Below are 11,769 nucleotides of genomic sequence, written 5' to 3'. Positions count from 1 at the left end.
ATTCTGTGATTCTATGTGGAAGCACATTCTGGTCTCAAAACCTGGAGATTAAATTCCAGTTCTGCAGTGAAGACACACCTGGAGCTGTAGCTCATAACAGAAGGAGGTCCCACTTGGAAAGGTCTTAATACTAATAAATATTAATATCCACCAACACTTTCTAGCTCTTTTTGGTCGTTATCAACACATGGCAAGGCAGTTATTTATACCTCCTTTTCTAAGTCTGGAATGGAGTGCAAGAAGATCTGTGGAAGTGTATCTGAGTATTCCCAGGATAGGAAATCCTCAGCTGGCAGATAAATTCACCTGTGCTTTCTCTGCATTCTGGAAGTCCATGGGAAGGATAACCAAGAACAAGTGAAGATCTGAGTGCAGGGACCTGATGTAGGGGTGGACCCAGCAGGGCAAGGCTCACAGTTGGGCTCTGTCTCAAAGGTCTACTCCAGCTTAAAAGATTTAAGAGCTGTAGATGGATCAAGCTCTAAAGGACAGGTAAATGCTGGGTGAGGAGGAGGAGGAAAGGAGGAGGAGGAGGAGGGAAGCAGCTGTCATGTCTGAGTGTCACACCAGGTGGTGGGGGTGTCTCCCCTCCTTTTGGGAAGAACATACAGCCTTCCCAGAGCTCTAAGAGACCTTTGTACACAAGTTAGGAGTTTGTTTTCATCTTCATGGATTATTTTTGCTCATAACTCTTCACCCAGCCTTGTCCCTTGCCAGATATGTGGTTGAACACACAGAATGTCAGCTGTGAAAGCCCCTGAGCACTCACTGCTCTCACCTCCTGCCCTGGGGAGAGCAGAAAAAAACCACTCCATGTATTTTTAGCTATGGCCAGCAACGTGACAGTGAGAGATACAGCAAATGAATTGCTGGTAAAGTTGCTTTAAAATAGTAAGGAACTTCTTCAGCAATAACAACTTTCCATCCCCACTTAGCACAGTCAGCTGTATAAACTAACATTTTTGAAGCAAGATCTTGGATTAGGCTCAAGTTTATATTTAGCAGCCAAGTTTCAGTTCTGAGAATGAAGGTTTAACCCTAATATGGGATGCTATTAAGCATTACCAGAATTGGGTGAATGACGTGAAACAATGAAACGGTGAATTTTAGTTCATGCATTGTCTGCAAATGTCTGCACTTATAAAATTATTGTCAGTCAAAAACGTTTGGCAAATGTTTTGCAGCAGGAAAAAAATAGCTGCGTTGCACTCCTCAAAACCTACAGGGAAATGATCAGTAGATGGGTGAACTTCAACTCTAAGCTCACAATTAGTCTCTCAGAATTCAGTCAGAGACCCAGGTTATGCCAGAAGATGAACACTTGTTACAGATTGTACAAATGTACTGGTCTGTCTATCTGTGGGAGCTTAATCCAAGATGCTTTTGACAAAGAACCCCTTTGACTGTCCAGCATAGTCCAGCATGGTGGATCTTAATCCTTGAAATTTAAGGATTGGGAACTTCGACTCAAAAAGGGACTACTTCTATATATGGGCAACATAGAAATTCGAACTGGCTAACACCCAGACAATTTTAATTGGTGTGTTCACATCACAGTGCAAGGCTGGAAGTGTCTCCCAGAGGTAGCAGGTCTGACACGGAGCTGTGGTTGTCACTCAGGGGTCCTTGTGTCACTGCCCAGGGTCCCCATGACCAGTGGCACTGTCGGTTCCTGAGCTGGCACAGGGTGATGAGCACCTCTGATGTGGTAAAACATGCTCAGCTACACTCATGGCCCTACTGCTCACACCGCTGAGATCAGGACCTGCCATGCTCTGTTGTGAGGTCCTACTTTGACAACAGCCTGATTTCTGCAGCAGAGCCCATCCAGGGAGATTCTGTGCTGGGTTTCACTGTCCCTTTGTTCTAACACAAGGATCAGTTATTAAGTTTGTACTGTGAACCCACAAGAAGTTGTGTAGGTGGAATACTGGGGGAGTCCTAAACTGGCACTGCTGCCAGGAGATATCAACTGCCCCTTCAGGATGTGGTGGGAGCAGGAGCAAGAGGTTGATGCCCCCCAAAATCCTGCTGGATGCAGGTACAGCTGGAGCAAGCACACTGTGAAAGAGCTGCCTGAGGACAGAGGAGTCCTTTCTTTTGTATTTCTTTATTTAGCACTGTTTCAGCAGATTTTCAGCATCGTGGCTGTGCCAGAATGGTGCCTCTGAATTGTTTACCGTCCCTTGTTTTAACAAGTCAATTATTACCACATTTTATTACTTTTAGTGCTGGTTTTTTTAAAGCAAGAGCTGTAGGATAGTGATCTGGTTTTACGTGACTGAGACACATAAATAGCAGAGCATAAATATTAAATGTTTCCATTTATCTTCTCAGAGTGTTCACACTTAGGTTGTTCCACTTAACAACCCTTAAAATAACCACTCCAAACGGTTCCCTTTCAAACAAAAGAGAAGTACATGCAAATTAATCCCTGCAGCAATTTTTATAACAAACAGTAAGACGTGGCAGGGAGCGCAGACTGCAAGCATCTACTGAATGATGGGCCCTTAAAAATAAGTGCCTACTGACCTTGTAAGATATAAATGGGCTTTTGAAACATCTTAGGGTCTCAGCCAAAACACACTTCAGTGCATTAGCTGTTAAAAACCCCAGCTCATTAAATTGGCAGACTTTGTATCATGCAACTTCATCGGTTTCCAGTTCATGCAGAATGTGGGATCAGGACCCCACTGCAAAAAACCCTCCTGAAATAATGACATCTCATGAGAAATGCAGTCCCTACAGCTCATGTGTCCTCAGGGCAGGCCCTGGAACTACTGTGCTTTCTGCCTGTGTTTTGCATTTCCTGGGGTGTCTTATCTGTTGACATCCACAACCAGCACCGCCAGGTCAGTCCCAGTGAGAGAACTTCTGGTGCTCAGGTCTGTCAGCAAACAGGTGACATCTGGTGCAGTGGCCCAGTAAATAAAGAGAGCTGTGTCCCTCAAGGCTCCTCTCTCAGCCCTGTACCTGCTGTCCCTGGGAGCTGCAAACCATGGGAGGCTCCTCCAGCTGCTCTTCCAGTTCAGCTCACGTGTGCTGCCCCAGCTGGAATTGTTCCTCCTTGGCCACGCTGATTTTCTTCCTCTTGCACTTGCTGTTCGGTATTCCTGGGCTGTTTTTTCGCAGAGGCATGGAAAGCTCAGGCACTTGAGAGGAACCTCAGTTTTTATTGTGTGCAGTTCAACGTGGTGCAAGAGTGGCTGGAGCAGCTGAAGGGCAGCTTTGGTTTTGGCACTCCCTGAGCAAAGGTGCCCAGTGTGAAGTGGGAGTTCCACATGACCTGGCAGCTCAGTTCTGGTTTACTGCAGTCCCAAACAGGGGCCACAGCACCTTCTCTGAAGAGGACAATCCTGCCTCATTCCCAGGGGAATTCTGCATCTCCTGAGCAGGCAGATGGGGCAGTCTCAGGTGTCCCAGGAGAGCTTTCTTTTGACTTGAGCCCTTCGTGGTGTTGAAGGTCACCAGGGAGAGGGGACTCCATGGCTGGTACAGTTCTGCAAACTCTCCCACATGTGGAGAAAACAAACACTGATGAGCAATATTCGGGAAATAAAGACAAGAGAACATGGAAATACTGTAGAAAATAACATTTTAAATGGATAATACTCAATTTGCCCTCGACAGTTGCTGTGGTCAGGTAGCACCCTATTCTTCAACTTCAAACTCAGATGAACTCATCCAGCAGCCCTTCTTAATTTTGCACTCACCTTTAATAAAAGCAGATACGAGGTCTTAATCAGGGGCAATCAAGGGAGCGCTGCACAGCTGCCAGCTGGCTCACACAAGAGCAAAGCAGGTCACTGCCCTCCTGTCTGGGTGGAAATAATTCTCTTCAGCTGTGCTGCAGCAGGAACAGTCCTTGGCCTTTCCACACTGGTGAGTGAGGGCCTGGAGAAACCGGTGAGCAATATTTATAAATGGATCTCGGAGGTCACCGACAACAGCAAGGGGAAAAAAAAAAGAACATGTTGGCAATCTGTTCTTAATTCTATTTTAAGGTGTTGTAACTTCTTCAATGGCAGGTACAGCAACTGAGCCCTGCAAGGCCAGAGGCAAAGGGCAGTGCACAGGATAAACTGCAGACTTGTGAGATAAAAACTGGGAAAGCTGCTGTGGTGCAGGTGATGACCACGTTCCTGCTATGACTCCCTTTTCATAGTTTGGTGTTATTTGCTCAGTATTGTCCCTGTTGCTGCCTCGACTTGGCAGCCCAGCAGGCTGCAAGGCAAGAGGTGTCTTCTCCTGAGTGTGGGTTGTTATTTGCTACCTTGTTCAGCCTCCTGTGTCCTCTGCAGCAGCCCTGAAATAATATTCAGGAAGTCAAACAAGATTTACTGTTTACATAGACTTGTTTTTAACAGTGTATGTATCTTAGTTTTGTGGTTTCATCTCTTATACATGTGTCAGTCTAGCCAGCTACAGGAACACAAACCTTTTTTCTGCTTGTTTAGTAACTCATTTGTCTTCTACAATGAATACAACCTCTGGAAACCCTTGACATAATGCCCCTAATTTCTTCCAAAAGCACTTGAGCTGCTTTTCCACACAGTTATATATATGTGTATATATGTACTTGGATCTGTAGTATGGAAAAAAAGTTTTAGGAAACTGCTTTCTGATGGAGTGATTGAGCAGATAAATGCCATAAACGGTTTTAATTATTAAAATACGTTTTTCAATTAAAATGCAGTATCTGAACAGATAATTAGAATGGTGAAATGTTGGGATATTGAATGCACTTAATCCAGATTAGGGATGCAAGAGAAAAGGCACTCTTGGAGAAACTTTATCCTCTTCAGTTATTTCCTGTGTTACAGGTATGAGACAGAAACAAGGATAACAAATAATTTACTGTCCAGATCCTGCTGAAGTTTTGGGTAACCTACCAGGGGCAGAGGCACCTGCTCAGCAGCAGCAGAGAAACTGGAGAGGTTTTGTTGTTGCTGGCACAAGGTGAAAGAAAACTTTCCTGGCCATGTTGTCAGGTGACCAGAACTGCTTCTCCTAAACCTGCCCCTTGGCCTGGAGAAAGGTCAGGACAGGAGAATGCAGGGAGCAACCTCAGCATGAGGCTGCTGGGAAGCCAGGGCTACACTATGCAATTCTCTGAAAAATGGGGGTTTGGTTTTTTATAAATATATAATCGTGTATAATCCAGCCAGGGAATTAAGTGGGAAAGTGATTTCTTTTGTTTGGGGGTGTGGCCACTGGGAAACATAGAGTGAGCTGGCAAGTCATACAACAAGTAAAACATTCACTGTGAAGAGCACTCTGATTTCACAGGTGCAGAGATCATAAAGCCAAGATGCACCATTCTGGTCGCTGGGCTGATGTGCCCTAAATCCTCATGAGCAGGTGCAGATTAATCAAGCAAGATAAGGGAATATAATTTGCCAAATTAGCAAAGTGTCCTGTGATTTAACTGGCCCAGCTCTGGACTCATGTTATCTATGGTATAAACAAATATTTAACTTACCCACTTGTCCCTGAAAGGTGCACAAAGCTGCACAGTGGGGAGCTTGTGTGGAGCTGTTCCAAGAACTTTTACCTGTAATTAGAGTTATGGTGAGATCCTAATATTATCACTCACTAGGGAATGTAAAAACATGAGTTTCTCCACTCTTACCATCCCCTGTGGACCAGAGAATCCCAGGAACTCCACTGTCCCCCTGTGTCACTGTGTGACTCCACCAGTGCATTTCCCAGAGACTCTTTCAGTGTGGACTTTGCAAAGCAAGATGTTCAACTGATGTTCTTGAATTACTTACACGTGCATGTAAATAAGGATGAATTCCTGGGGACTCTGTAAGAGACTGTTGCAGTATTTTTCTCCCATGCACATGACCCACAGTCTTTAATGTCTGATATTTTGTGAGCATACATTTAGAAGCGACAGCTGAAAACGCAGACACTGCTGTGTCATTCCAACATCGCTGAAAAGAACTCTTACAATGTCTCAGTGACTCACATCTCGCTCAGCTGATGTCATGGGATGTCTGGAAAACAGATTTTGAAGCAGAGGCAACATGATGCCTTTTTGTGTTGCATTGATTCGACTTGGTTTAAAAACTACGTACAATGTGTTATATAAACGTGATGTATAATGCACCCACCCTCTTCATTAAATCAGAAAGTAGAAATAAGGGCAGAGAAAGGATGATCAGAGGGTTAAAAGAGAAGTCTGAGCCACGTGAGTCCATGGGTTCCACACAATCAGTGTCTGTAATTCGTAAGAGCATTTTTCAAATTACAAATATAAATTACACGTCTAGGGAACCTCTTCCAAAGCTCGTGGACAGAAATGGATGCAAAACAAGCCAGGAGTTCTTCTTATTTGACAACATGAACAAATGATGGGAGCAGCAATACTCTGCTTACCATTGAATCTCAGAGTGGGACTGATCTTTCAGATGAATGGTTTTGGATTAGCAACAATAACAAGGCAAGAGTTGTTAGGCCAATGTGCATAATCCTGCTCCCAGCACCCATGGGTGCTGGGAGCAGGATTATGCACATTGGCCTAACAAATATTGCCCTGTTTTTGTTGCTAGGGATGCCTCTCTGGCACCAGTGAACTTCATTCCCAGCGGCAGGAGTTGCTCCCCCATCCGCTGTCACAGCGAGCTGTGATTCACAGGCTGGAAAAAAAAAAAAAAATTCACGTCCAGCTTACTTGGAAGGTTTTTTTTTTTTTTTTAGGTAAATTGGCTGGTGACGTCGCCAAGGCGTGAATCACTGGAGCGGTAAATGGCTGGTGCCTCCGTGCTGGAGTGCAGAGCTCCGGTCGGCACAAACACCCGGCTGTTTCTGAGATTCCTTCCCGCTGCCACCTGATTGCAAAGCGGTTTTTGAGGGGCAGGGGAGTCACAGGGAAGTTTTGATGTTTGTGACGCTCAGTGTCAGCTGGGGCTGACCTGCCAAAGGCAGGGAGAGGGAAAGACATAAAGGGTTTCCTGATGTTTTCCCTTGCAAGACATGGTGTTCAGCTGCTATTAATTTTGCCTGAATTTTAACAAAAAGTCTGTCTCCACTGTCTACATGAAAGTGGTTGATTTCTCAGTTTTGTTTTAATTTTACCTTGCTGTCCATGTATAAATCTAGGCAGTTACAGTGTTTGGGCTTTGTGTAAGAAATTCCAGCTACCTTTTCCTTGAACTGCTTTTGTGCTTTGAAGCCATGAGGACTGAAATGAAGCAGGAGCTTGGGAAGAGGAGGTTGGGAGAGGACCTGGGCAGAATAAGATTCTTGGCCATTAGTTTTTAGTTTGATTTTTTTTAAAGTGTCCCGTCTTTTGAAATGATTTTGCCCTCTCTATATTGTGATGTTGAAAGCTGGGTGATTGTGTGTAATACAGGCTTTAAAACCATCTTGAAATGTGTAACTTTTACAGTTCTTGGAATTGTTTTGCTCTGGGGAATGGCAGTAAAGGGTTACAGCAGCTCCATCAGAGCAGATTGCTGTGCTGGGTTGGAAGTATGCCCCCTTCTTTTACCTGGAATGAGATGTCCAGAATATCTGAAATGATAGAAAAGAGTAAATCAGTGTCTTTGGTGGGAAGAAGTTCAATTAGGAGGCTTGTAAAGGAAGGAGCTGTACTAACCAGCCTAGGAAGAGAAACATCGATGCCACCAACCCTTGAGTGTGGGACAGGATAAGGATGTGGTAAGGTCCACAAAAAGGTGTCCTGCTTGCCCTGGACAAGAAAATAAAAATTGAGGGTTTTTTAAAGTTCCTTTGTATGGTATTCCTTTGTATTCAGTCCTAATTTAACCAGGGGTTTCTCTACTTTGGAAAGAATCTCTGCTCCTGTGGTAATGCTGTTTGGGTTCAGGTTACCACAACAAATAAAAAATCATTTCAGCTGTAGCCTGTGCAGAAAGAAGTTGTGCAGTAGCTCATTAATTGCTTGTGTGCTTGCTGGCAGGTGCCAGAGCACCTACAAAATAGTTGCTGCCTCAGCTTTGGTCAGAGTTCTAGATTGGTACAGTTATGACACAGGCAACGTTTTCACTGCATTTGGGGTTCTGAATGGAAAAGGAACCACCAGCGTGCTTTGCTCCCAACAAACCTGTAGGTCTCCAGGTTAACCACAAGTGACAGAAGAGTTTTCAAAGCACCAACCTCTATTTCCCCTTTCCCCAGATGGCAGAATTCAGATGCTGCTGTAAACAGCTCAGCCTCTGGTGTTAGTGTGACAGCCTCTCCAGGATCATTAAGGAAACCAAGTGCACTTGTCCTTTTGAACAGAATTATTTCTCAAAGATCTTCCCTTATCGATTTTGGCTGTTGTATCCATGGGACAGTGAGGTGTGTAAATATGGGTGTAACTAAAAAAGGTTAAACAATCCAGCACTGAGACTATTCTCACGCTGCAGTTCTCGCCAGGACAGCCTTTAGGAAGGATGTTTTGAATTTGGCAGCAATTATTTTATTACTCTCCCTCTTGATACAGTGCTGAAACTTTCCAAGAGCCTCTGGAATAGATACATAGTTTTGACTGGAAATATTAATGGAGAAGTAACATTGATAAATCCTTCCACAGCCCACACTGTTACACAGGTAACATAAATAACTAATATTTCCTGCTCCAGCTGTCCCAAGTACCAGACTGACCTGTAAGGACCCCTTGTTGCATTATTACCAGCACTGCTCAGGGCATCCACTGTCAGGCACTGCTCAGGTTCACACACAAGGTTTCCCTGGGGGTGGAATCTCCTTTTCCCTCTCCTTGCAGGGCACAGTTCCCAGTGCATTCTGGGGGGGTGTGCATTGCTCTCTGCTGCTGAGAAGCCAGTTTGTTCCATAAATAGGGAATGGAGCCTGGGGAGGTTTTGGCACGTGGCCTCTGGGAGAATTGAGATACCACAAGATTGTTAAATGGAAGATGCATTTTCACCACAAAGCTCCAAGAATTCTGAAGGCTGACATTTAATGGGGTTTCTCTCATTCCAGAGGAAAAAAACCCTGGAATCACCAGGTGAGTTTAGTGGACAAAGGGGAACACTCAGCAGGATACAGTTACAGAGGGGAGACAAGGTTATGGTCCTATTTTTTGCTCAGACCCTTTTTCTCTAATTCTGGATGTTGCTTACACTTTGTGTAATGCTTTTAGTATTTTTTCAGATATCAAAATTAAGGATTAAAACCTTCCAATCAAGTTAAACACCTTCATTCCCTCTCTCAAACCTGTGTCCTCCCCAGATAAGTATTGCTCTGAAGGAGAAAAAAAAAACAATAAAGCCATTGGATGAGTATCTTCCACCTGCACAAAACTGGCTGCAAATGAAGGATCCAGATCAGTAGTGAGGACAATTTCTCTAAATAGCACAATAATTTGATGGACACTTATATTTCCAGCTGTCTGGGAGGTGGTGATTTACTTTCAGACATGCCTGGCTTGTGTCAAGACAGAACACAAACCACAGTAAAACTGTAGAGACAGAATAGAATTATGAGTAACTTTGGCTTCCCAAGCACTAAAACAAAGCCAGCATTTATCTCAGATGTTAAATGAGATTACAATAATATAATCAGCATCACTCTTTAAGGGCTGCTCTATAAACACAGATCAAATAAACACAGGCATGTTTTGAAGCAGTGCCCTGGGGGGCACTTTGGTGTCTGCTGAGTGGCTGTGTTTGTGATTCCCTGGGTTTGTGTCTGTCCAAAAAACAGATTTGTGAAAAAGTGGAAAACAAGGACTTGTTTACTCCCCTAGCTGGTTTAGCCAAAATTTTCATAGCAGTTACATAGAAACTTGCAATAATAGAGTGGAATTCATCTTTCTACCTTTCAGTGGCAGGTTGACCTCGATGCTTTTCCCTGCATGGAATCTTTTTTTCCCCAGAAATGTGAGGGATGTGCTGATCAGAGGGAGAAAACGGGCTGGCTCTTTCTCAGGAAGTGAAGAATTCACCCTTCAAATTCTACACTTCAGAAATCTGAACCCAGATAACCCAATAGGAGGAATAAGCACTCTGGAGAGTAAGACCAAATTGGTTTAGTTTAGGAGAATGCTGTGGATTTGTTCCTCAGACTTTGGGATCTAACTATCTTAACTCCACTCAGCAATTTGCCTAATTCAAACCCAGCATTTTCTGGATTTTATTTTATTTATAAGTGAGGTGTTGTTTTTTTAAAGCACCTCAGTTTTTTCCCTCTGTTTCCAAGTTTCTGGGCTCTGGACACACATCTCCCTCCAGCAGGATATTAAACCCCTTTATCTTCCTTGTGCCTAGACTTGCAGTGCATGGAAATACAGTTGGTTAGAGTGCTCCTACAGGGGTTTCTTTTTTAAGGTCTTTGAAAAATGCTGGCTCCTCGGGCAACAAAAACACCAGATAAAACCAGCTTTGCATTTTTGCCCCACAAGGCTTTCATAATTAAACAGGTGTCCCTCAGATACGATGCTGCCATCGTCTTGTTTCTGTTCCTGGAGTCTCTGCTGGGTTCAGTGTGTTCCTGATCCTCTTGGGGTCATGGTCCTGTGCAGGGCTGAGGGCTGGACTCGGGGATCCTTGGAGGTCCCTTCCAACTCAGCACATGCTGTGATTCTGCCCTACATTTAAAGACAAAATGTCTTTTTAGATGGCAATACCAAACTCCTTGCTTTTGTAGTCCGAAAATTGGATAAAACACTATTTTCGCTTTTCAGAGTGAAACAAATCATTTGAAGGCCCAGTTCTGGATTAACATCTTCCACTTCTGTTTAGAACAGGTTGTACTAAAAGTGATGTTTGGCAGCTGCCAGCCTTGTCCAAACCTGCACTTATTAACTTATTGATTGAGACCTTGCTGGGTGCCTGGGTCTGAATATTCTGTTTTACCTTCAGTGAGGAGTTGAAATTTCCTTGAAAATGGCTCGTGGTGGCTAAAGACAGACTGTTCTTGCTGACCTCACTGAGAGGATGTTCTCACTCCCAGGAGCACCATCACTGTCCCTGCTGACACCAAAGAGCCCAGGTTTTACCCTGTCCTTGATGTCAGCAGCGAGGCAGGGCTGCACTGCACAGGAATAAATTGATAAGGATGTTCTGCAGCACACAATGACTAAATGATAACCTCCTTTTTCAGTGCCTTTGGGAGTGACTCATGTGGTCCCAGCACAGAACACACTCTGGCTTTCAATGCCTTCTGTCAGTGCCTCCTAAACCTGAAGGATAATTCACCCTACAGCTCCCTTTTATCCCTCACCCAGCAGCATTCCCACCGGAATGGGGAAGAGCTTCCACAGGGAATGTAAGGCCAAGTCTTGGCAGCCCCACCTTCAACTAATGGAGGTGGCTGTAGAAATAATTCAGATTATATTTAAGGGTGCAATGACTTAATGGTTTACTTGTTCTGTAGCATCACTTCAATTACAGCCAAATGGCTTGATTAAAGTGGAGGAAGAACTAAACACTCATTTCCAAGAGCTTAAGGCTACACTTTAGGAAAGAGAGAATTTAATTTTAAAAATATTTGTATCTCCCTTTTTTTTTTTCTCTTGTAGCTTTATATCACATTGTGATGAGTTTTTCCAGGCAGGAAAAGAGGAAAATGTCTGGTTTTCACAGAAAGTGGAGTTAGCTGGAAACCAGATTACAACAAACTGAGGGGTTTGGTTTGGTTTAGCTTTTTTTTCTTTCATTTTAATGCTGTTTCAGCTCCATGGAAAGGGATAATGGTTGCTTGTGATTCCAGCAGGCACTCAGTGATAAGCAGGCATTTTGTAAGTACTGTTGGTAAATGCAGAGTTCCAACCTGCGGTTCCATCCACTCCTT

Source organism: Empidonax traillii, unplaced genomic scaffold, assembly GCF_003031625.1.
Source record: "Empidonax traillii isolate 1590-97213 ecotype Southwest subspecies unplaced genomic scaffold, ASM303162v1 scaffold1769:size116338, whole genome shotgun sequence".
NCBI lineage: Eukaryota > Metazoa > Chordata > Aves > Passeriformes > Tyrannidae > Empidonax > Empidonax traillii.
Note: the sequence above shows the minus strand (reverse complement) of the source record.